This window comes from Mauremys mutica, chromosome 6 (assembly GCF_020497125.1).
Source record: "Mauremys mutica isolate MM-2020 ecotype Southern chromosome 6, ASM2049712v1, whole genome shotgun sequence".
Lineage (NCBI taxonomy): Eukaryota > Metazoa > Chordata > Testudines > Geoemydidae > Mauremys > Mauremys mutica.
Window position 1 is genome coordinate 25,722,330 of NC_059077.1, and position 25,603 is coordinate 25,747,932.

At 44.7% G+C, this 25,603-nt stretch overlaps 1 protein-coding gene across 2 annotated transcripts in view; it reads left to right on the forward strand.

Annotated features, from left to right (window-relative positions):
* Window positions 1-25,603, forward strand: part of EGFLAM (EGF like, fibronectin type III and laminin G domains) — a 132,988-nt gene that overhangs the window by 5,798 nt on the left and 101,587 nt on the right. The gene's annotated exons all lie outside the window — the stretch shown is intronic.

The following is a 25,603-nucleotide window of genomic DNA, read 5'->3' on the forward strand; positions in this document are numbered from 1 at the left end:
CAGCTGGGCCCAAGCCAGCCCTAGCCCAGTGTTCCACGGCAGCAGCTCCAGCTAGGGAAGCCCATGGAAGTCAATAACCCTACCCCACCCATCCAGCAATCACAACATTCCTCTTTTTAAAAAAAAAAAGAAAAGAAAAGGGAAAAAGCTGCCAGTAGATCTCCTTCCCACCCACCCAAATGCTCTACAAAGGTTCCACATACATGGTTTTTCAGAGGACTCTCCCCTAGACTCTCAGGATTTGGGGGTCTGTCGAAGACATACAGGAGTTTTGAAGGCATTTCCAGAAAATAATTGGTGTGGGGACTCCCTTCAGCCCCCTGGAATTTTAAGTTATCTTAATGTGAACAGAATAGTCTGGCTCCCAACAGTGCTCTGAAGAGGAAGGATAGTCTTGGAGTTAAGGCATTAGCATGGGTCTTGGAAAATATTTGTTAACTTCCTGATGCTGCCACAGATTTCCTCTGTGACCTGAGGGAAATCACTTCATTTCTCTGTGACTCGGTTTCCCACCTGAAAAACGAGGATAGCAATACTTTCTTATCCACCCTTTTTCTGTCTTGCCTCATTAGATTATAAACTGTTCGTAGGACAGCCTGTTTCTCAGTATATGCTTCTGCAGTGTCTAGCACAAGGCAACCCCAATCTCAGTTAAGTGCTTGTAGGCACTACCATAATACTGACAATAATAATGCTTGAAGGTCTCTTTATCCTCCAAGGCTTCCCTGAGAGATGCTCTGCAGTTATAGCAGTGCCACTGTAGCATTTCAAGTGTAGACAAGCCCTAAGATAAAATACTAAGGGAGCTCAGAAGAATTATTTCCTGGATTGATCTTGCTTTAGAACTCAATCTTACAAACAGTTACACCTGTAAGTAACTTTACACATATGAGCAGCCCCTTTGATTTTTAATAAGACTATTCAAGTGAGTAAAATTGCTTGTGTAACTGTTTGCAGGATTGGACCCCAAAGCAAGACTGATTTGGCCTTTTCACATTTTCTATCATTGAATAATTGAAATACTAATGTAAAAAGACCATACATAAATTTACTCATATGAGCTCCATTTAAAATCAAAAGGGTTACTCATGTAACTAAAGTTACTTACATAAGTAAGTCTTTGCAGGAATGGGCCTTTCATTTGGTGTGTATGTATATATATTCAGCTAATGTTATAGAAATAGTTAGTTTAAGCATTAAAGAATACGTGAGTCAATGTAGTTATGCTGAGCTGAAGCATTTGCCTAAAAGTATGTAAACATCAACCAGTGTTGTGTGATCATCTAATGAAAAGTGTGGTCATAAGAGGGGCAGAGTTATGTTTGTGTGACCTTAATTCCAAATTCCCTGATTTGTTTGAAAAAAAAAATCCATCTGGGAAACTTATTCACATGAGGAGTCCTGATTCCAGTAAGCAAGCCCATTGAAGTAAAAGAAAATACTCATCTGAATAAGTGTCCAGGATTGGGCCCACCAAGTATAATTTTTTTCCTTTGATTTTTTTGTAATGACACACACACTTTAAAAGGAAAAAACGTATTTAGTTAGTTGCTCATTTTAAAAAAAACAACACCGGTGCTTGTTTGACTGTCCAAACTAATGAAAAAAGCTGAATATTGTTTCTTTGAACTTTACAAAAAACATTCACTTCTGGGATAAAACATGCATGGGAAACTTCATTCTCAAAGGTAATTGCTTCAGAAAGGTATAAGCCACTGAAAATAAGGGCTTAGAATATAAGTGCCATTTTGACCATAACTAGAACAAAAACAGTTAATTATGCACTCTGTAGTAATTAATAAAATCACCAAACCTGATGTGTATTGTGTAGAATACATAAAGTGAGTGTCCCCATCGTGGGAAATCCTTAGTACCATTGAGTTTAATGCAACACATCCATGAGTAAAGATCACTCATGAATAAAGGTTTGCAGATCATAGGTACTGAATGAAGGATTATCCTTCCTTGTGAGGAATCTGTTCAAGTAAGATACTGATCCAGGGAGCTCTATATCCAAAAGCAGTATAGCGACTTATCAGCCAAAGGAGAAACTTTTTTTTTCTGTTATCTGTGTAGTATGATATTCAAAAGATGCAGGTATAGCTCAAAAGATACTCAATAGATACAGGCATACAGGAGATTGCTCATCCAAATGTTACCAGAAGCCAACCTGTCTTGCTTTCAAACCTAGATAAGAGCAACTATATTAAAACCAGAACAGACTTGCTTGTTCAAGCACCCAGCTACTCTCAACTTTCTGTGACTCTCAGATATTGTGGTGATAAGTGCCTTACAAAACCCTAGGACAAAAAGATAGATAATCTCTTTTGGTTCATGGTACAATTATATCTCTGTTTTATCATTATTTGAGTTTGCTTTACAGTTAATATAACACCTTGTAAATCACTGTTCAGGTGACGATGAAAAGTGAAGAAGGTTATTCTTATGAAAAAAGATTGAGCTGTGATCAATCTAACTAACAATGTCCAAGCTCTTACTGGATATGGAGACTGGTGCATCATACCCAGAAAGAGTCTCAGATCTGAAAAAATTCCAGGTCCAAATTAGCCCTCATGCCTCTCTTGATTTTTCAAAGTCATTTAAAATTACTGGCACCTGTGAGAATGATCATGCAATCAAATTCACATCTGTGAACACTTAGAACATCGCAGTTTGATGTCTTTCTAAAATTAGTGGAAATGAACACACTGTAAACGTGCAGCATGCTGTTTTCAAATACCTAAGACACTTCGTTTCTTCTGACATGTCAACGGCATTAGTACAAGTGTAACCCTTCTGCCAGGTGGATCCGGCAGCAGCCAGGGCTGGGTTCAATATCTAGGGGTTCCTTTTCAACAACACAACACAGAACCGTCTCAAGCCCCCACCTAGTAACCTGGGAAAATTACACACCACCTCTGGGCACCTCTGAGAGACAATACGTCCCCTCTTGCTAGCACAGCGTCTGAGTGTAGAAAATAAATTTTTAATGAAAGGAGGGAAGTCACCTAACATTAATTAGGGAAAATGCCACAAGCAGGATTCATAATCATAAAACTGTGAGCAGGACACCCCAGAGTGCATGGGGCAGTGCTTTCTGCCTCATGTTCTTGAGTTCTACAACCAAAAGTTCTTTTCTGTGCCCCCCTCTGCTCCCTCACTGTACCCCACTCACAGTGGTTGTCCTTGATCAGTGAGGACCCAGGGTTCAAAGGTTCAAAGGTGCATCTGTCTGAGTTCACTTCCCACCCAGGAAGAAGGCACCTTGCTTGCTCTGCCATCTGAGCGCTTGCTCTGCCATCTGAGCGCTTGCTCTGGCTGGCCACCCCGCCAGCCACGGTTCCTCTCTGCTCACAGTCATCTTCTGCCACCTGCCTTTCTGCTGTGACCTCTGCAGGTCAGTTTCTTGAGGTTTCACCCAGTTCTTCGTGATTTTCAGGTCTTAGCTGGGCAGAAACGCTGTCCCACCACAAGCGATTGTCAGCTCTTTTGAGCATTCACAATAACAAAGGGCTCTTAATGGAGCCTATTTGGCTCTACCTTTGAACAGTGGGGAGGAACAGGTTAAACCAGACCGGGGACCTTTAGGGAGAGTTCACTCCTCCTGGCTGGGATACTTGTCCCCACCCTTCTTACTTTCACAGGGGTCTGGCATTTGAGCCCCTGGCTTAACTAGGTCCTTTCAGCTTAGGAGGACCTGCTCAATAGGGACAGTTTAAGCATAGTTCTGCTCCTCTTTATTCATACAATAAAGACAACAACATTGATAACAGCATTTCACTACCCCTGCATTCTGTACTAATGTGATTTGTAACCCAACGCCAGCCAAAGTTGATCACTTTGAGCAACACAGCTCTATCTGCTGGATATCTAGGTAGAGTAGGTGTGTTCATGTAAATACAATTCGTTCCTGAAGTCTCCCCCACTCCCAGCTAGCTGTCAGGGGAGAACTCATTCAGACCCTGCTTACATAAATATAAAATTTGAAAACAAAGCTGGTTTTGAGTTAGCTGAGCTCAAAAATCATCTGAAAAAAATCCTTATTATTAGGGTTACCATATTTCAGGTTCCCAAAAAGAGAACACTGCTGGGAGCGGGGAGCTGGAGGGAGGAGTACAGTTAGGGTGTGCTGAAGAGGCTATTTGGGGGGGCATAGGAAGGATGTTTGTGTACTTGGAGGGAGCACCTGGGGATGTTGGAGGGGGTACCTGGAGGGTGTGGGAGGGGGTACCTGAGGCCTCACTCTTGAGGTGGGGGGCAGTGTCGCTCCCTGTCATGGAGGCAGGGTGGCTGGTGAAAGCTCAGGGCGTGGCACCAGCCCATCCATCAATGCCTGCAGGCCCCTCCCCAGGGCTGGGAGCCAGGGCCTGAGTGGGAAGGAACCGATCAGCTGGGGATGGACCAATTCGGGGTGCAGGGACAGCTCTTTCTGAGATGCAATGTCTGCTCTGCAAAAATCCTGGACATTGCCTCTTATTTATAAAATCTGCCTGGACAGAAAATGGAGCATGAAAAAGGAGGAAATATCTGGGAAAACCCGGGCATATGGTAACCCTATTTATTATTATATTTTAAAAACCTTTAAAAGAGTTATTTGATCATGTGGCGGGTGGGAGAGGAAGAGGAGAAGGATTTTTGAGAATTTTCCCAGAATTAACTTCTGGGCTTAGGCCAAGAATGAGAAATTTTAATCTAAAAGGTCACTTTAGAAGACAAAAACACACAAACAAAACCAAAATACCATAATGATTGAAAATAGGGGTTTAGGACCAAAATTATGTGACTTCAGAGGGAGCTCTCTGCAGAGATCAGTGGCTAGAATCTGGTTTCATGTACCACATGCTGGGTAATAACAGGAGAGAACTCCATGTTTTTAAAAATAAACTGACTCTTTATTAAGAAAACAATTTGTATAGGTGCTGCAAGTGCAGCATTTTAGCCATGTGCATGCAGACTGAATTTGTGGTGCCTTCTCCAAACTTTTTCCTCCTACAACCCATGCTCCTCCCTCCAAGCTCCATGCAGGTTGCTACAGTCTCCAGCTTAAACATAGTGTCATGGGAGCAACACTATAACATCATGAACTGCAATGTCAAGAACTGCAACTCTCTCTCTCAGTGGATTAGGGTGACCAGATGTCCTGATTTTATAGTCCAGATATTTGGGGCTTTGTGTTATACAGGTGCCTATTACCTCCCACCCCCATCCTGATTTTTCATACTTGCTGTCTGGTCACCCTACAGTGGATGTGACATGACACCGATGGATTATAACATTTAGCCATTTGTAACTTTGGGCTACGGGGCAAAGCTGCTCCAGTGATAATGAAAGAAGGAACTTGGAGAATGGTAGGGGAAGACTCATCACTGCTGGTAAAAGACAGAGCTAGTATATGAAATTGGACAGAGGAATGAAAGAAACCTTTGTAGGAGCTAAAGTTGAGAGAAGCATCACTGAGGAAGAAGAAGGAACTGCACTGCCCAAGGGCTCAGACAAATGCATTCATAAAATGCAAAGCTGGAGAACAGAATCCGCAACCTGTTTATGTGATTCATGGTGGGAACAGTGGATGCAGCTAACCTAAAGTTTTTGGGCCAGTAGGTCCTAACTCTGTGGACCCACTAGATATGCCCTGTCCAGCCGATAATCCCCCAATCTGTATTCCCACAGCCAGTGTGAAGTTTGCCTCTGTTCTGCCCAAATAGGTTCTTCACTGTCTAGACTTCCCCATGTCACAGAAACATGGCGTTTCCCTGGTGTGTTGGACCAGAGTATGGGGAAGCAGGTGGAGTGTGACCTTACTGACAGCAGAGGACAGTGAAATTGATTCTTTTGCCCTGTTCTACACAGAGGAGCTTTAGTCTGGGAATAAATTAGTTTTCTACCTTTTCAACATAGATGTCCTGCATGGCCTTCCATGCCCTTTGGCAACCAGTGGCCTTAGTTAAAATCTCAGTTGCGCTTGTGCCAATCCCCTCTTCTGTAATCAGTTTATGCTAAGTATGCAGTAGCATCTACCTGTGCCTCATTGTTAATGCTCAAAAGAGGTGGGATGGGTTTAATGTAAGTAGGTTAGATTCCTTCACTTCCACCAGAAGCACTAGTTACCTCAAATTTCTGTCCCTTGCTTGATTTTCAAATTTCTCTAGTCTCCGCTCCGCATTCTCGCAGAATTCAGTTACACACACACACAGAAGACGCTTAAGGCCTGAATTTTCAGAAGTCACTAGTGATTTTGGATGCCTCCAGTTTTGGTGACACCTCAAAGGGGCCTGATTTGATCTGAGGCCTAAGACACCTCAAAGGGGGCAGGTACTCAACACATTTTGAAAATCAGGCCCCTTCAGCCTGTCTCTAGTTAGATACCAAAACTGAGACAATCAAAATCACTAATCACTTTTGAAAATTTACATTTCTTACAGCACTTTTTCTGTTACGTAGTTCTCTTCAGGTCCCCACATGCTGCCTTCTGTCCTTTCCATCTGCTGATCTAGATGGCCCAACAAGATGGTGATAGCTCAGCTGTGCTCTCCACAGAGGTGACGATGATATGCTTTGTGTCAGTTTTGGTCCGATGGTACACTGTTCAGGGGGTGAGGCTAAAGCTGAGGCCTGTTCCCAAACTTGTGATCTAAACAAATCTGCATTTTCCTTGATGTCATTTCCTTTGGGGGACACTCAAATAGTTTGTTCAGTGTCCACTGACAATGAGGTTCAAAAATATTGGGTTTAGAGTACATAGAGGCTTTGAGAAGCCAAAATCTTATGGTTTTTCAGGAGAATTGGTACACACATTTGCTCCTTGTCACACACTAGACTCCACTCCCTCTAAATGTTAACCTTTGAGAGTGTGTGCATGAGAGAGAGAGAGAGAGTATAAAATATATCTGGACTTTGTGGTTTCTTTGCATGATAACCTGCTTTAAATGAACAGTAAGCTATGTGTCTAAATGCTCAATATGAAAGATATTTATTGTACTGAATTAAAATGTTTCCTAAAGAAGCGTAATTTGGGCCAAGAGTACACTTAAATGTTAGGTTAACATAGCTATGGTGCTCCAGGATGTGAAAAATTCACACCCCTGAGTGCCTTAGCAATGCGGATCTAACCCTTGGTGTAGAAACAGCCAGATTGATGGAAGAATGTTTCCGTCAACCTAGCTACCTTTGCTTGGGGAGGAGTAGTTCCTATGGTGATGGAACGCCCTCCCCCCCTTTCGCTGTAGAAAGCATCTACACTATGTAACTACAAAGGCAGAGCTATGGCACTGTCGCTGTGCTGCTGTCATACCATAGTGTAGACCTGGCCTTCATATCTTGTCAGAAGAAGAGAAGGTTTTGTAAGAGAGGATGGAAAGACATTGAGAGACAGCAAGGAGAACATTTTCCAAATACTGGGCAACAATTTAGCCAGATGATTCTCACTGAAGCTTCATATAGCTAAATCCTGACAAATGTACCCCTAAATGATGACAATTGATGGGTAAAAGGTTTTTAAGGTTATTTATTTGGAGTTTAACGATTACAATGGCACCACACTCTCTCTATTACAAACCTGTATTTTTGTCTTTGATTTCAGTAATAACTACTCTCATGGGCTTTGTATTTATCCTCACTGCCATGCCCCTGGCAGGAATACTCAGTCAATGTAGAAGTCTGATTTTTATATGTATTCTTTCACTTAATTTCAGAATAGTTATAACACACTTCACACAGTGTGTTGCCAGGGAATCGTGCACAAGAATCACATGCACTTTAAGCACGAGGTGGCTGAAATCCCATGAGACTTCAGCTTTCTGTCTCTGACGGTATTATGAGACACACCCACTATGTCACATATTTTATTGCTTAATTATTTTCACTACAAATTCCGTCAACTTGAAATAAACAAACATTTATTTCTGCACCTTGGGCATCATCAGATATTTGCAGTGTCTGGAATGTCTATTTCCAGCCAGTAGTGACAAATATTATGGTGATGGGTGCCCTGGATGTACCTTAGCTAGAAGGAGGAAAAGATTGCTCTCTGAGTGACAACTCACCCTTATACCTATATTTATTAGAGCTATTATAAAAGGATAATAGCAGGTAGTAAGTAGGTCACTTTCAGAGAGGACATTCCCCTTTACCAGTTAAGACGTGACTGGTTACAGCACATTTGTGACTACTACTTGTTTTCTACAGATGATATAACTCAGGGGTAGGCAATCTATGGCACGTGTGCTGCAGGTGGCACGTGAGCTGATTTTTAGTGGCACTCACACTGCCCGGGTCCTGGCCACCAGTCTGGGGGGCTGTGGATTTTAATTTAATTTTAAATGAAGCTTCTTAAACATTTAAAAAACCTTTTTACTTTACATACAACAATAGTTTAGTTATATATTATAGACTTATGGAAAGAGACCTTCTAAAAACATTAAAATGTATTACTGGCACGCAAAACCTTAAATTAGAGTGAATAAATGAAGACTCAGCACAGCACTTCTGAAAGGTTGTTGACCCCTGATATAACTTGTGTTACACAAAAATAAATGTTTGGCATGGTATGGTTCTATAGATCGGTCAGATTAATGATTCATCTATTCACCTCAAAATAGCCAAGGAAGCAAGATTTGAATAAAACTACAGGACACACAGAGCCCACCAGATAGCAGTATTATCTCTAAACTCGAGGAATGACAGGCTCCTGCTCCTAAAGCGGTCCGCAGTACCGGACTGGTTGTTTCAACGGAGCCTGCCATCCCTCCTTTTTGGGATTCTGTGTGCGGGGGCTATGTGACCTTGGCGGAGGAGGACGGATACAGATTCCTCTGCTGTGTGACTCTGCGGTCCAGGACAAGGACCGCTGCATAAGATCTGTAACCGCCCTCCCCCGCTACAAAGTCACGTACCCCCCCACCCACACAGAACCTGGAAACCACCTCCCATAATGACCAGGGTGCCTAGTGACTGCACTGTGTGTGTGACCTGCTGCTGATCCTGCCCCCATGTCTGTACCCTGGCAAAGGTGACCGTCCTATGCAATTACCAACCCCCTTCCCCACCCCCCCTTCAAACACAGTCTTCTGTAAAAAAACATGATGGAAACAGTAATTAACAGCAAAGTATTTTTAATAATTAACTAGACAGTTAGGGGATGAAACTGGGATTGGGGCTTGGGTGAGTCAGGAAGGGAAGGACTTCTCAAAATTTAGGATATGAGAGCTTTTGGGTACTTGAGCACTCTGCTGGGGTGCAGTGACAGTTTTCACGGCCCCTGGCGCCCCTCCTGGTTATTTTGGGTGAGGGGGGTATGGGACTTTGTGGCGGGGGAGGGCGGTTGCAGATACACTGCAGGGGGGCTCTGTCCTCCTGCCTGCGGTCCTGCAGAACATCCACAATGCGCCGGAGCGTGTCCGTTTGCTCCCTCATTAGTCCAAGCAGCGTTTGAGTCGCCTGCTTGTCTTCCTCACGCCACCTCTCCTCCCGTTCGCTGTGTGAGCGCTGGTACAGAGAGAGGGTCTCCCTCCACTGGCTCTGCTGGTCCGCCTCGGCTCAGGAGCAGCCCATAAGTTCAGCGAACATCTCGTCCCGTGTCTTTTTCTTTCGCCGCCTAATCTTTGCCAGCCTCTGTGAGGGGGATGCTGTGGCAGGTCTGGAGACAGTCGAAGCTGTGTGATGGGAAAAAGGGAGTGAATTCCTTGCAAAGATTCATTTTTGCGAACAATGAACACAGTCTAGTCTGTGTCTGTGAACAAGAGCATGCAGAGCACCTATCTCGTGCGCACTCCTGCTGCAGGCAATCCGGAAAGCATAAACTCTGCCCCTGTCCCACCCCATCGCAGTGTCCCCTGACCCTTTGAATTCTGGGTTGAGATCCCAGTGCCTGATGGGGCAAATTTCATTGTCGCGAGTGGTTCTGGGTAAATGTAGTCACTCATTCCTTCCTCCGGAAAAGCAACAGCAGACAATCATTTCGAGCCCGTTTTCCCTGGATTACCTGGGCAGACGCCATAGCGTGGCAACCATGGAGCCTGTTTTGCCTTTTGTCACTGTCACCGTATGTGTACTAGATGCCGCGGACAGAGGCGATTCAGCAGCGCTACACAGCAGCATTCATTTGCTTTTGCATGACAGCAGAGATGGTTATCAGCCATACTGTACCATCTACCATGCCATTGTAAATTGGCAATGTGATGACGGTTACCAGTCGTATTGCATTATACCTTCTGCTGCTGTCATAGGTGCCCCTGGCTGAGAACAGCCGGGGGCACAAAAGACAAAACTGGGAATGACTCCCTGAGTCAATCCCTCCTTTCTGGTATGTAAAAATAGAATAATTCGTGCATAGAATATGGGGCAAGTGTACTAGAGATCCAGTGTATCAGAGAACCAGAGAGCACAGCCGCTCCGTGTCAGATTATGCAGGAATGATGAGCTGCATGGCATTCACAGGGGGTGCTCCTGCAACAACCCCACCTGTTGCTTCCCTCCTCCCCCAGCCTTCCCGGGCTACTGTTGCAGTGTCCCCTGATTTGTGTGCTGAAGTAATAAAGAATGCAGGAATAAGAAACAGTGACTTGTTAGTGAAATGAAATGAGGGGAAGGCAGCCTCCAGCTGCTATGATTGTCCAGACAGGACATTAAGCAGTGTGGGGGAGAGGAGAACAGCATCCTGCTGCTTGCTATGACAGTCCAGGCAGTACAGAATCTTTTCTTTACACATGAAGGGTGGGGGCTGATGGGGCTCAGCCCCCTGTTGCTATGATGAAGACGGTTAGCAGGCCGTCTACTAATGGGCTGATGACGAGGACGGGTACCAGTCGTATTGCACTACACCATCTACCGCAAGGCTGATGATGACGATGGATATCAGTCATATTTCACCGTCAGCCACCCATGAGGCGGAGGGGGGAAGGATGCTACAGTACAGTGCTGCAGCATCGCGTCTACCAGCAGCATTCAGTACTCATAGGGTGACATTTAAAAGAGTCAAGAGACGATTTTTTTCCTTTTCCTTCTGGGGGTGGAGGAGGGGGGTACATTGACGAGCTATGCCCTGAACCGCCGCGGACAATGTGTTTGACCGTACAGGTATTGGGAGCTCAGCCAAGAAAGCAAATGCTTTTCGGAGACTGCAGGAACTGTGGGATAGCTTGCGTCCTCAGTCCCCCCTCCCTCCATGAGCGTCCATTTGATTCTTTGGCTTTCCGTTATGCTTGTCACGCAGCAGCGTGCTGAGTCTCTGCTACGCCGTCTGTCTGGAGATTTTTTAAAAATACTTTGGACCAGGCGTAACATTACAGTAATTCCCCTAATTAGATGCAGGAGTCTCTGAGCGAGATCACCCTGAGGACGGTCACTGAAGGAGATAGAGAGCGCATGCTGCATGAAAGCCAGCACAAACCAGGGGCCTATGCGGCCATGCTCGGGGAGGCAATGCTCCCTGAGTACCTCATGAAAGCCTGGCGCGGAAAAGTGTGCTACCACGGAGCACGCAATAAGGCAGCTCTCCCCAGGAACCTCCTGTGAAGGCTTTTCGATTACCTCCAGGAGAGCTTTGTGGAGATCTCCCAGGAGGATTTCTGTTCTATCCCCATATATATAGACCTCCTTTTCACATAGTTCAGATTCCTGTTCCATTAATAATAAAAGTTTACATATTTAAAGCACTTACCGACTGATCCTTCCCCTGAATCAGGGTCCGGGTTAACGGCCGGGGAGGATTGGTAGGGGATCTCCGTGAAGGTGATGAAGAGATCCTGGCTGTCGGGGAAACCAGCGTTGTAAGCGCTGTCACCTGCCTCGTCCTCCACAAACCCTTCCTCATCTTCCCCGTTCGCGAACATTGCCGAGGAACTGGCCGTCGACACTATCCCATCGTCAGAGTCCACGGTCACTGGTGGGGCAGTGGTGGCAGGCTCCGGAGCGTCTGTTTGCCGCTTTGGTCTTGTGGTAGCCTTGTCTCAGGTCCTTGATTTTCACTCGGCACTGCATTGCATCCCGGCTGTATCCTCTGTCTCTCATGGCTTTGGAGACCTTCTCGTAGGTCTTTGCATTCCGTTTTTTGGAGCGCAGCTCTGAAAGCACAGACTCCTCGCCCCACACACCGATCAGATCCAAGACTTCCCGGTCAGTCCATGCTGGGGCCCTCTTTCTATTCTGAGATTGCATGAATTCCTCTGCTGGAGAGCTCTGCATCGCTGCCGGTGCTGCTGAGCTCGCCCCGATGTCCAACCACGAAATGAGATTCAAACTGGCCAGGCAGGAAAAGGAATTCAGATTTTCCCGGAGCTTTTCCTGTGTGCCTGATCAGAACATCCAAGCTCGGACTGCTGTCCAGAGCGTCAACAGAGTGGTGCAGTGTGGGATAGCTCCCGGAGCTACTACGGTCAATTTCTGTCCACACCTAGCCTAATTCGACATGGCCATGTCGAATTTAGCGCTACTGCCCTCGTCGGGGAGGAGTACAGAAGTCAAACTAAAGAGCCCTCTATGTCGAATTTTGAAAATCGCGATAAAATTTCTCGATACTTTAAATGACTGCTTCATGGAGCAGCTGGTACGGGAACCCACAAGGGGAGAGGCAACTCTAGATTTAATCCTGAGTGGAGCACAGGAGCTGGTCCAGGAGGTAACTATAGCAGGACCGCTTGGAAATAGTGACCATAATACAATAGCATTCAACATCCCTGTGGTGGGAAGAACACCTCAACTGCCCAACACTGTGGCATTTAATTTCAAAAGGGGGAACTATACAAAAATGAGGGGGTTAGTTAGACAAAAGTTAAAAGGTACAGTGACTAAAGTGAAATCCCTGCAAGTTGCATGGGCCCTTTTTAAAGACACCATAATAGAGGCCCAACTTCAATGTATACTCCAAATTAAGAAAACAGTAAAAGAACTAAAAAAGAGCCACCGTGGCTTAACAACCATGTAAAAGAAGCAGTGAGAGATAAAAGGACTTCCTTTAAAAAGTGGAAGTCAAATCCTAGTGAGGCAAATAGAAAGGAGCACAAACACTGCCAACTTAAGTGCAAGAGTGTAATAAGAAAAGCCAAAGAGCAGTTTGAAGAACGGCTAGCCAAAAACTCCAAAGGTAATAACAAAATGTTTTTTAAGTACATCAGAAGCAGGAAGCCTGCTAAACAACCAGTGGGGCCCCTTGATGATCAAAATACAAAAGGAGCGCTTAAAGACGATAAAGTCATTGCGGAGAAACTAAATGGATTCTTTGCTTCAGTCTTCACGGCTGAGGTTGTTAGGGAGATTCCCAAACCTGAGCTGGCTTTTGTAGGTGACAAATCTGAGGAACTGTCACAGATTGAAGTGTAACTAGAGGAGGTTTTGGAATTAATTGATAAACTCAACATTAACAAGTCACCGGGACCAGATGGCATTCACCCAAGAGTTCTGAAAGAACTCAAATGTGAAGTTGCAGAACTATTAACTAAGGTTTGTAACCTGTCCTTTAAATCGGCTTTGGTACCCAATGACTGGAAGTTAGCTAATGTAACGCCAATATTTAAAAAAGGCTCTAGGAGTGATCCCGGCAACTACAGACCGGTAAGTCTAACGTCTGTACCGGGCAAATTAGTTGAAACAATAGTAAAGAATAAAATTGTCAGACACATAGAAAAACATAAACTCTTGAACAATAGTCAACATGGTTTCTGTAAAGGGAAATCGTGTCTTACTAATCTATTAGAGTTCTTTGAAGGGGTCAACAAACATGTGGACAAGGGGGATCCGGTGGACATAGTGTACTTAGATTTCCAGAAAGCCTTTGACAAGGTCCCTCACCAAAGGCTCTTACGTAAATTAAGCTGTCATGGGATAAAAGGGAAGGTCCTTTCATGGATTGAGAACTGGTTAAAGGACAGGGAACAAAGGGTAGGAATTAATGGTAAATTCTCAGAATGGAGAGGGGTAACTAGTGATGTTCCCCAAGGGTCAGTCCTCGGACCAATCCTATTCAATTTATTCATAAATGATCTGGAGAAAGGGGTAAACAGTGAGGTGGCAAAGTTTGCAGATGATACTAAACTGCTCAAGATAGTTAAGACCAAAGCAGATTGTGAAGAACTTCAAAAAGATCTCACAAAACTAAGTGATTGGGCAACAAAATGGCAAATGAAATTTAATGTGGATAAATGTAAAGTAATGCACATTGGAAAAAATAACCCCAACTATACATACAACATGATGGGGGCTAATTTAGCTACAACAAGTCAGGAAAAAGATCTTGGCGTCATCATGGATAGTTCTCTAAAGATGTCCACGCAGTGTGCAGAGGCGGTCAAAAAAGCAAACAGGATGTTAGGAATCATTAAAAAGGGGATAGAGAATAAGACTGAGAATATATTATTGCCCTTATATAAATCCATGGTACGCCCACATCTCGAATACTGTGTACAGATGTGGTCTCCTCACCTCAAAAAAGATATTCTAGCACTAGAAAAGGTTCTGAAAAGGACAACGAAAATGATTAGGGGTTTAGAGAGGGTCCCATACGAGGAAAGATTAAAGAGGCTAGGACTCTTCAGCTTGGAAAAGAGAAGACTAAGGGGGGACATGATAGAGGTATATAAAATCATGAGTGATGTTGAGAAAGTGGATAAGGAAAAGTTATTTACTTATTCCCATAATACAAGAACTAGGGGTCACCAAATGAAATTAATAGGCAGCAGGTTTAAAACAAATAAAAGGAAGTTCTTCTTCACGCAGCGCACAGTCAACTTGTGGAACTCCTTACCTGAGGAGGTTGTGAAGGCTAGGACTATAACAATGTTTAAAAGGGGACTGGATAAATTCATGGTGGCTAAGTCCATAAATGGCTATTAGCCAGGATGGGTAAAGAATGGTGTCCCTAGCCTCTGTTTGTCAGAGGATGGAGATGGATGGCAGGAGAGAGATCACTTGATCAATGCCTGTTAGGTTCACTCCCTCTGGGGCACCTGGCATTGGCCACTGTCGGTAGACAGATACTGGGCTAGATGGACCTTTGGTCTGACCCGGTACGGCCTTTCTTATGTTCTTATGTTCTTATATTCTTATGAATTAAATAGCTTCGTGGTGTGGACGGGTGCACGGTTAATTCAAATTAACGCTGCTAAATTCGAATTAAAGTCTTAGTGTGGACCAGGCCTATGGCAGATACAGAGGCAGCAGTGGTAGTGACCCAAGCAGTGGAAGAGACAATGAAGATGACTGGATGTGGAAGCTGCAGCATGTACATGATCCTGGAGGGGGTACCTGAAAAGAGTTTCGTCTGCATGAAGTGCCGCCTGATAGAGCTGATAGAAGAAAAGATCCGAGGATTAGAGATGCAGGTGGAAACTCTGGTTGAGTTTAGAAGGGGGTTCGAGCAGATGATGGAGCAAAGACATGATGAGGCTGAAGGGAAAAGCTCAGACTTTGCAGATGGAAGCAGGACAAAAGAACTCTGAGGAGAGACTGCTGAGTGAGGAAAGTGGACAGTGGAGGCATGTGACTAAGAGAACCAGGCAGAGGAAAAGACAGGCTAGTGAAGGAGAAATAGAGCTCGGGAACAGGTTTGTGGAGTTGGAAAATGAAGAAGGGGCACAGCAGGTGGTCACTGAAGGTGGGAGGGCAAGGAAGAAGAGAAGAGCAACTAGTCCTATAGGAAGAGGGGAAGAGTCAATGGAGGACTTGCAGCCAGAGGGAGCAGGAGATAGACCCGAGAATTGCACCATCACCAGGAAAAGCCAGGTCTACGTGATTGGGGACTCCTTACTGAGAAGAACAGACAGGCCTGTAACCAGAGCTGATCTAGAGAACAGAAGGGTATGCTGTCTGCCGGGTGCTAAGATATGGGATGTGGACCTGAGGCTGAAGAGGATCCTAACGGGAGCAGGAAAGAATCCACTGATTGTCCTTCATGTGGGAGCAAATGATATGGCTAGATTCTCGCTGGAACATGTCAAAGGAGACTATGCCAGGCTGGGGAAGACGCTTAAGGAAACAGAAGCTCAGGTGATCTTCAGTGGGATTCTGCCTGTTCCTAGAGAAAGGCAACAAAGGTCTGACAAGATTATGACGATCAACAGATGGCTCAGGCAGTGGTGATATAAGGAGGGCTTTGGGATGTATGGCCACTGGGAGGCATTCATGGACAGAGGACAGTTCTCTTGGGATGGACTTCACCTGAGTAGGGAGGGAAATAGCTTTAAACTAGGAATTGAGGGGAGATGGTTGGGAGATGTCCAGGTAATCTCCACGCCGGATTTTAACATTGAGAGGGAAGAAAATGAAGTAAGAAAGGATACAGCCGTGGGTAGGAGAATGGACATAAGGAGGAAGGGTAGTGTAGATACTAGTCTAATAGGTGATACTGGCAGTAGAATATCTGGGCCTAATTGGGTAAAGAATGTGAGCGAAGCCAAACAGCAAAAATTAAGATGTTTGTACACCAATGCGAGGAGCCTAGGTAACAAAACAGAGGAACTAGAGTTACTGGTGGAGGAAGTAAAACCAGATATTATAGGGATAATAGAAACATGGTGGAATAGTAGTCATGACTGAAGTACAGGTATTGAAGGGTATGTGCTGTTTAGGAAATACAGAAATAAAGGCAAAGGTGATGGAGTAGCATTGTATATCAATGATGAGGTAGCCTGTAAAGAAATAAGAAGTGATGGAATGGATAAGACACAGTCTGTCTGGGCAAAAATCACATTGGGGAAGAAAGCAACTAGAGCCTCCCCTGGGATAGTGGAAGATGGGAGTGATCAGCAAGGAAAGCTACCTTATTGGGGTCAGAACATGTAGGGATAAAGTGAGAAAGGCCAAAAGCCATGTAGAGTTGGACCTTGCAAAGGGAATGAAAACCAATATTAAAAGGTTCTATAGCCATATAAATAAGAAGAAAACAAAGAAAGAAGTGGGACCGCTAAACACTGAGGATTGAGTGGAGGTTAAGGATAATCTAGGCATGGCCCAATATCTAAACAAATACTTTGCCTCAGTCTTTAATGAGGCTAATGCGGAGCTTAGGGATAATGGTAGGATGACAAATGGGAATGAGGATATGGAGGTAGACATTACCACATCTGAGGTAGAAGCCAAACTCGAACAGCTTAAAGGGACTAAAGCGGGGGGCCCAGATAATCTTCATCCAAGAATATTAAAGGAACTGGCACATGAAATTGCAAGCCCATTAGCAAGTATTTGTAATGAATCTGTAAACTCAGGAGTTATACCCTATGACTGGAGAATTCCTAACATAGCTCCTATTTTTAACAAAGGAAAAAATGGTGATTGGGTAACTACAGGCCTGTTAGTTTGACATATGTAGTATGCAAGGTCTTGGGAAATTTTTTGAAGAAGAAAGTAGTTAAAGACATTGAGGTCAATGGTAATTGGGACAAAATACAACATGGTTTTACAAAAGGTAGATCGTGCCAAACCAACCTGATCTCCTTCTTTGAGAAAGTAACAGATTTCTTAGACAAAGGAAACACAGTGGATCTAATTTACCTTGATTTCAGTAAGTCATTTGATATGGTTCCACATGGGGAATTATTAGCTAAATTGGAAAAGATGGGGATCAATATGAAAACTGAAAGATGGATAAGGAACTGGTTAAAGGGGAGACTACAACAGGTCATAGTGAAAGGTGAAGTGTCAGGCTGGAGGGAGGTTACTAGTGGAGTTCCTCAGGAATCGGTTTTAGGACCAATCTTATTTAATCTTTTTATTACTGTTCTTGGCACAAAAAGTGGAAGTGCACTAATAAAGTTGGCAGATGACACAGAGCTGGGAGGTATTGTCAATACAGAGAAGGACCAGGATATCATACAGGAAGATCTAGATGACCTTGTAAACTGGAGTAATAGTAATAGGATGAAATTTAATAGTGAAAAGTGCAAGGTCATGCATTTAGGGATTAATAACAAGAATTTTTGTTATAAGCTGAGGATGCATCAGTTGGAAGTAACAGAGGAGGAGAAGGACCTCGGAGTATTGGTTGATCACAGGATGACTATGAGTAGCCAATGTGATATGGCTGTGAAAAAAGCTAATGTGGTCTTGGGATGCCTCAGGCAAAGTATCTCCTATAGAGATAAGGAGGTGTTAGTACGGTTATACAAGGCACTGGTGAGACCTCATCTGGAATACTGTGTGCAGTTCTGGTCTCCCATGTTTAAGAAGGATGAATTCAAACTGAAACAGGTACAGAGAAGGGCTACTAGGATGATCCGAGGAATGGAAAACCTGTCTTATGAAAGGAGACTCAAAGAGCTTGGCTTGTTTAGCCTAACCAAAAGAAGGCTGAGGGGAGATATGATTGCTCTCTATAAATATATCAGAGGGATAAATACCAGGGAGTGAGAGAAATTATTTAAGCTCAGTACCAATGTGGACACAAGAACAAATGGCTATAACCTGACCATCAGGAAGTCTAGACTTGAAATTAGATGAAGGTTTCTAACCATTAGAGGAGTGAAGTTCTGGAACAGTCTTCCCAGGGGAGCAGTGGGAGCAAAAGACATATCTGGCTTCAAGACTAAGCTTGATAAGTTTATGGTGGGGATGGTATGATGGGATAGCCTAATTTTGGCAATTAATTGATCTTTGACTATTAGCGGTAAATATGCCCAATGGCCTGTGATGGGATGTTAGATGGGATGGGATCTGAGTTACTACAGAGAATTCTTTCCTGGGTGTCTGGCTGGTGAGTCTTGCCCACATGCTCAGGGTTTAGCTGATTGCCATATTTGGGGTTGGGAAGGAATATTCCTCCAGGACAGATTGGCAGAGGTCCTGGGGGGTTTTCGCCTTCCTCTTCATCATGGGGCACGGGTCACTTGCTGGAGGGTTCTCTGCACCTTGAAGTCTTTAAACCACAATTTGAGGACTTCAGGAGCTCCAGACGGGTTAGGGTTTGATACAGGAGTAGGTGGATGAGATTCGTGGCCTGCGTTGTGCAGGAGGTCAGACTAGATGATCATAATGGTCCCTTCTGACCTTAAAGTCTGTGATTCTATGGTTCTATGTACGGCAGCGGCTTCACTGCTCTCGGACCCAAGTTAGCGAGATAACTTTAATCTCGAGTATGTCTACTCAAGCTCCAGTCAGAGGGTAGAAGTAGCCGTAGTACCCACACACTGGAAGTGCAAAGGGGTGAATTCACGTTATCACAAGGGACTTCCTGAAGGAGAGCAAGCCTGGAGTTGTTCCATTTTGTTCCCCAGGTTACTTAGTACATCAGAAGCATATGGCGGACAAAAACACAGGTGGAAGTTTACAAAAATGCTTCCGCTGGCTCTAACTAGTGTTAAAGCTGGTGGGAATCACAAGGTAAAAAAGGCTTCTGTGGTTGGAATTGTTTTGTATCACCATTTTAATGTGACTTGCTTTGCAGAAAGCATGTTTAAAATGGTGGTAAAATTACCTCTGGCTGAGGGAGCCATGTCTGTGCTGCAGCTCCCACTGGTCATGGTAGGAATGGTTTTCGGTAATTTTTCCCAGTGTTGTAGTTACTTTGTGTCACGGAGTTCCCGGGTGATGCTCTGGAACTGCTCCCTACAAAGCCCATCAGGACTCTGGTGAAGTCTCCTCTCTGTGAGCGGACTGTCTCCAGGGCAAGAAGCTCACACGGCTTCCACCTTCGTGGTCTGACCTTGGAGCATTCAGCATCCTCTGCCCCTCCATGTGCTTCCCACAGCGAGTCCGCCCTGGCGGGGTCCTGGGGAAGCCAAAGGATCCTGCACCCCCATTTCACAGTCAGATGTGACTCTTAGCCAGCCAGTAAAACAGAGGTTTATTAGATGACAGGAACATGCTCTAAAACAGAGCTTGTAGATTCAGAGAACAGGACGCCTCAGCCAGTTCCATCCTGAGGGAGGAGGGGGAGAGTGCGAGCCAGATGCGAGCCATGCCTACGTCTGCAGTCTGCACTCACTCCTCGTCCCCAGCCAGCTCCAAACTGAAACCCCCTCCAGCCCCTCCTTTCTGGCCTTTGTCTCTTTTCTGGGCCAGGAGGTCACCTGATCTCTTTGTTCACCTTTAGCCATCCTCTTGCAGGGGGGAAGGGCCCCGGTCATTTGTTGCCAGGAGACAGAGTGTCGGCCATTTATACACCCTGGAGACTTAAGAAATGCATAGGGGAAACTGAGGCACCCACACAGTATTCAGAGGAAACATTAAGAACAGGTGTAACCATGCTCCTCATAAATCAACAAACTTTTTCTTGGGACCAAGATTAGTGCCTCCGCTTTGTGTTTCAGAAAAGCATTTTGGAGTGCACCAAACTTTCTGTGCCTGCCTTGGGTTGCAAAACCCAGTTCCAGGAGGAAAAAAAATGAGTTCTGCTATATTTGTACAGAACAATTTTTATTTCTTTTGTAGCATGTAAAATACAGTCTTAGTAGCTCATGTCTTACTTATAATACTGCTATCTGGTGGGCTCTGTGTGTCCTGTAGTTTTATTCAAATCTTGCTTCCTTGGCTATTTTGAGGTGAATAGATGAATCATTAATCTGACCGATCTATAGAACACATGGGGATATCGGATCTGTTTCTTGTTTCCTGGCTGACACTCTATCATCTGACCTAATTCTCAAGCATCTTGAGTCATCTATCATTTTGAAGATTGTTTAACATAGATTTTAGATAAAACACCTTGCTTTATTACCTGTTTATCCCAGAGCCAGAGCTAGTTCCCTTACCGTTTTTTTCATATGGAAGCAGTGGCAGATTAGCCACAGGGCCAATGGAGCCCCTGCCCAGGGGCCCCAGCCAATTGGGGAGCCCCCCCCCCAAAATGGGTGCCCCCACAGACCAACCTGCTCCACTCACCTGCCTGGTGCTCCTGCCAGAGAGCGGGGGAATCCCTCGTGTCCCGACCCTGCTGCAGGCAGGGGGGTGGGAGCCCCCACTTACTCTGATCCAGGGCCCCACAAATCCCTAATCCGCCTCTGTATGGAAGAGTCCAGTCCTCTTTGGAAAAAGCTTGTTCTCATGAACTAAACTTAGAAGTTAGGTGCACATGGGTCTATTCACATCTCTTTCACTAACTTGCAGGGTAGTCAACAAGTGCACTTAGGCTACTTGGGTTCAGAAGCGCCCCTCATCTTATGTGATCAGTAATCTTCTGCACATGCAGATCCAAGCCCAGGGCGTATGGAAAGAGGAATTACGGGACCAGCTGCATTCTTACACATTTCTCTGAAACTGTAGAAGCCATCTCTAAGATGCAGGCTTTGTGGCTGGGACAGCAGAGAGACCTGGAGAAGGGGGTAACAATCTACACATTACCAGATATTCCTACTCCCTCCCCCCCAAACCTCCTTCTGTGGGAGACAGAGCCACACAAGTTAATTTTGAATGAGTCACCATTAATTTGTTCAAGTTTTCCTTTGGTGCTGCCCAGCTTGACACCCACATAAGGGCAGAATCAGGAGTCAATGTGTTCAGGGCAGAATGATGGGGAACACGTACAAATTAACACTGACTGAGGGCAGGTCTACACTGAAAACACTGCAGCTGTGCCACTGTAGCGCTTCAGTGAAGACACTACTATGCTAATGGGAGAGCTTCTCCCATCCTGGTAGTTAATCCACTCTGCAAGAGGCAGTAACTATGGTGACAGGAGAAGCCCTCCTGTTGACATAGTTCTGTCTACAATGGGGGTTAGGTTAGTATAACTGCATTGGTCAGGGGGTGTGGATTTTTCACACCCCTGTGAGACGTAGTTATAATGATATACATTTATAGTGTAGACCTGGCCTCAGTCAACATTAATTTGCACATTTGTTCTGCAGTTTTGTTCGGGGGAGGGGAGAAGAATGCTTCTGTCAACGTAGCCACATCTACATCCAGGGTATAGGTCAGCATAGTTGCAGTGCTCAGGGGTGTGGATTTTTCACATCCCTGAGTGCATTAGCTATGTCAACTTAAATTTTAAATATAGACCAGGCCCGAGAGTGGTATTTGGCTCTCTCTGTCTTTTTCATCTTCTGCAAATTGAAGTTACTAAAGTATAGGGGATCTGGATGAATAATTTGGAGTGGGTCTTTTATTAAACCGTTTTGCCTCTTTGTGTTTTCATTGTGTCTGCAATGGATCGTGACTTTTTTCAAATGTAATCCAAATTATTCACCAAATAATTTCTGCAATCAATTTTATTGATCTCCAGCACATCTGTAATTAAGAATTTAAAATCATCTTTCCAGGGATATTCTTCAGAGTTGCTTCAATTCTTCCCAGCAAGAACATCCATAACAAATAAGCACAAGAGGGGCAAAAATATTAAGTGAATTGGTTTATAAATTCTAAGAAATATTTATGGCATATTTTCCCCTCATTATTTACATAGCTTTGATACTTACCTACCTCACTGGGCTATTGTGATGATTAGTTAAAGTTCGAGAAGCCCTTTCTAAATGTAAAGGGCTACCAAAGTATTATTATTATTTCCAGTAGGTTTAGTTTTTCTGAGATTCTTGCTGTTTTATTTCCGAGGGGGGTTGTAAGGTCTTCTTGTTCTTGTATATCAATACTTTAATATGTGTCAAGCTGATGATCCTGAATGCAGGACAGAAGAGGGAGCTGGTAAAATGGACTAGAAGGGTCAAATTTTCTGCTGCACTCAGCTACTGCTAGGTTCAGCAAAAAGCGGGGCTGTTAGGAGCCTCGCTACAGTTTCCTGATTCTCTGTTTGGCCCCAGAACCATGGGCTGCTCTAAACTGCACCAGCTGGCTACATTCTCCTAGAGACCATATGCCAGCTGGGGTAGCTAGAGCTTCCACCCATCCCTTTTGGGGACTGCAAGGACAGGGCCGCCCAGAGGATTCCGGGGGCCCGGGGTCTTTGGCGGCAGGGGGCCCTTCCCTTCCGGGACCCGCCACCGAAGTGCCCCGAAGACCCGCGGCGGACCCCCCCTGCCCGCTGCCGAATTACCGCCAAAGCCGGACCCGCCGCCGAAGTGCAGCCCGGTCTTCGGCGGTAATTCGGCGGAGGGGGGCCCCCGCCGCAGGTCTTCGGGGCACTTCGGCGGCGGGTCCCGGAAGGGAAGGGCCCCCCGCCGCCGAATTACCGCCAAAGACCGAGCTGAACTCGGCGGAGGGTCCCGCTCCGTCTTCGGCGGTAATTCGCCGGCGGGGGGTCCTTCCGCCCCGGAGCGGAAGGACCCCCCCCCTGCCGGCGAAGACCGGGAGCAGAAGAAGCTCCTGCGCCCGGCCCCGCAAGAGTTTTCCGGGCCCCCCAGAGCGAGTGAAGGACCCCGCTCCAGGGGCCCCGAAAAACTCTGGTGGGGGCCCCTGTGGGGCTCGGGGCCTGGGGCAAATTGCCCCTCTTGCCCCCCCCCTCTGGTCGGCCCTGTGCCAGGAGGGAGGCTTAGAAGATGGCTCCAGCAGCTGTATATCATGCTGAGGGTGTACCCAGTGAGGGAATTGCAGGAGGTTTCCACTCCCTTTGTGCTGCTTGGGCACATATTGAGTTCCCAGGGGTGGGCAGGCACAAGCCCACCTGCATGTAAAGGCACCTCCCCCAGCCTCAGGGGATTAGCCATTGAACCCAGGGCTCAAGTAAAGTCAGGGAACAACAAATGATAAAATGGGGATGGGAGTGAGGGTCACAGGGTCAAAAGCAGAGAGCACAGAGAGCAGAGGTAGTGTGGAGTGGGGCTGAGAATCTGGCTCAAGTTTTCCATTTTCTAAATAAAGGCCTTATTGGGTAAACCTTTACTCCTTCCAATGTTTCTATGCACTTCAATGCAGTTGTTTTTGTGAGTAAGGACTACCCATGTAAGGAAAGTTTTGCAAGATTGGACCCCAAGTTTTTTACTCTAGTTTTATTTTTTCAGTGCAGTACTCCCTTATTGTATCCAGGAGAGCTTCACAGAGGTATTTTAGTGCTGCCCTGGGTTTCAAAATTTAGTCTCAAAAGGTTCAGAAGTACAAGTCTTAACAATGAGACAAAAATAGATTCACCAGGTGCTTTCTTAAACCTTGTCTATTTGTATTATTATGGCTGTGTCTAGATTTTATCCACCATAGCTGGTAGCAGATAAAAAAAGAAATGGACAAGACCACAAGGTAAACAGTGAAACTTACTTGATTATCATAAGTAGCAGTCTTGGCACCCGAACTGCCTGTTCAATAAAAGAAAAATGTATAAAACCAAAAGCATCCTAGTAGTGGAATAATGCAGAGTAAATTCTTAAAATACCTAAATGTCAGCAGTACTCTTGTTTTAGCTTCTCTTCTAAAGTATTGTTGCTGATTAATTCTGGTGAGTATTTGTAAGGTGTTAAGTTTTGTATTTTGCTTCAAATCAAATAAGTTGGTGGAAATGACAAGTGTAAATCTGATTTAGGCTTGTCTCACATCTAAAAATGACCTTTAAAATAACTTGATTTCACTTGGTATTTTGTTAGAACTAGTTGAAAAATCAGGTTTTCTCAGCCTTCCCTGTCATTTATGGTAGATAAGGTCACAAAAACATTACATATAATAAAACTGCTGCCATGAAGGAAATAAAAGTTGCCATAGAAAATTCTTTTCACCAGCAAATTTTCATCACTTTTTTGTTATGCTTGTTTATGAAGAGTCTTTACCATGTGTTTTTGTTTTCAAGAGTATTGATAGTTGTCTGGCTACTTACGGAACTTTTGTTAAAAATCTTGGGCCGGAAACCACACTCCATAGTCAAACTTCCTAATGATTTCAAGGGAAATGTTGTCTGTAAGACTGTGGGTTTGAGGCCCTGAGTTGTAGTGTTCTATGTTAAGGCTTCATAGACAGTGGCTAAAATTCCTTCACTTTGGGTAGTAACATTTGCTCTCACTATCTTTTCTTCAGGTAAGTGGAGCTCATTGCACCTGCCTGTGCACATGCACACACACATACAAACACCCACATCTTTCGTTTTGCTTCCAGAGCTTAGACACCAGACCTGTACTTTGATTACAGTTACAAGAGGGGCTCACCCAGTGCTTCATGGTCCTTGCAGTTTGACTCAGGATGATAGAGTTTCTTGTCAGTACTTATTCAATTTTCTGTAGGGGTTGACTTGTGATCCTTATAATTTTACCAGATAAAGTGCCTTTGTTATTAAAGCTAATAACCTTCCTCAGTTAATTGCAAGCTTTTTTTTGGCAAGACCATCAAAGCAATGTTGTGTACAAAAATTATGAAACACAGTAAAGAATCCTTTAACCCAACTGGTGAAGAGTAATTAAGTATTTCCATAGATTTACTCTGGTTACAGAGAAGGTAAATTCTCACGCATGCCCCTTTCTTCACATGGTCTGCAAGGGTTGCATGCATACCTAGGGGCATGGGCCCCAGGGAATTTTCCTCACATCTCTGTTTACACCACTAATGCTAAGTAGATTAACAGGTGTGCTGCAGTAGTTGCAAATACATTGAAAAGAAAAGCAAATGTACTTTGATGGGTTGATAGATAGACCCAAATTAATCCTGGGTCAGATTCTGCTCCATTTGTCATGCTGAGTAGCACCACATGGACAGCATGTGGAGTGAGGAGCTACTCAGCATCAGTGAGAGTGGTAGAATCTTGCCCTTTAATGACTGGGTCTGTCTGATTTCTGAAGGTTTTTAAAAAATAGGGCAGCATATGTGTATTCTTCTTCAA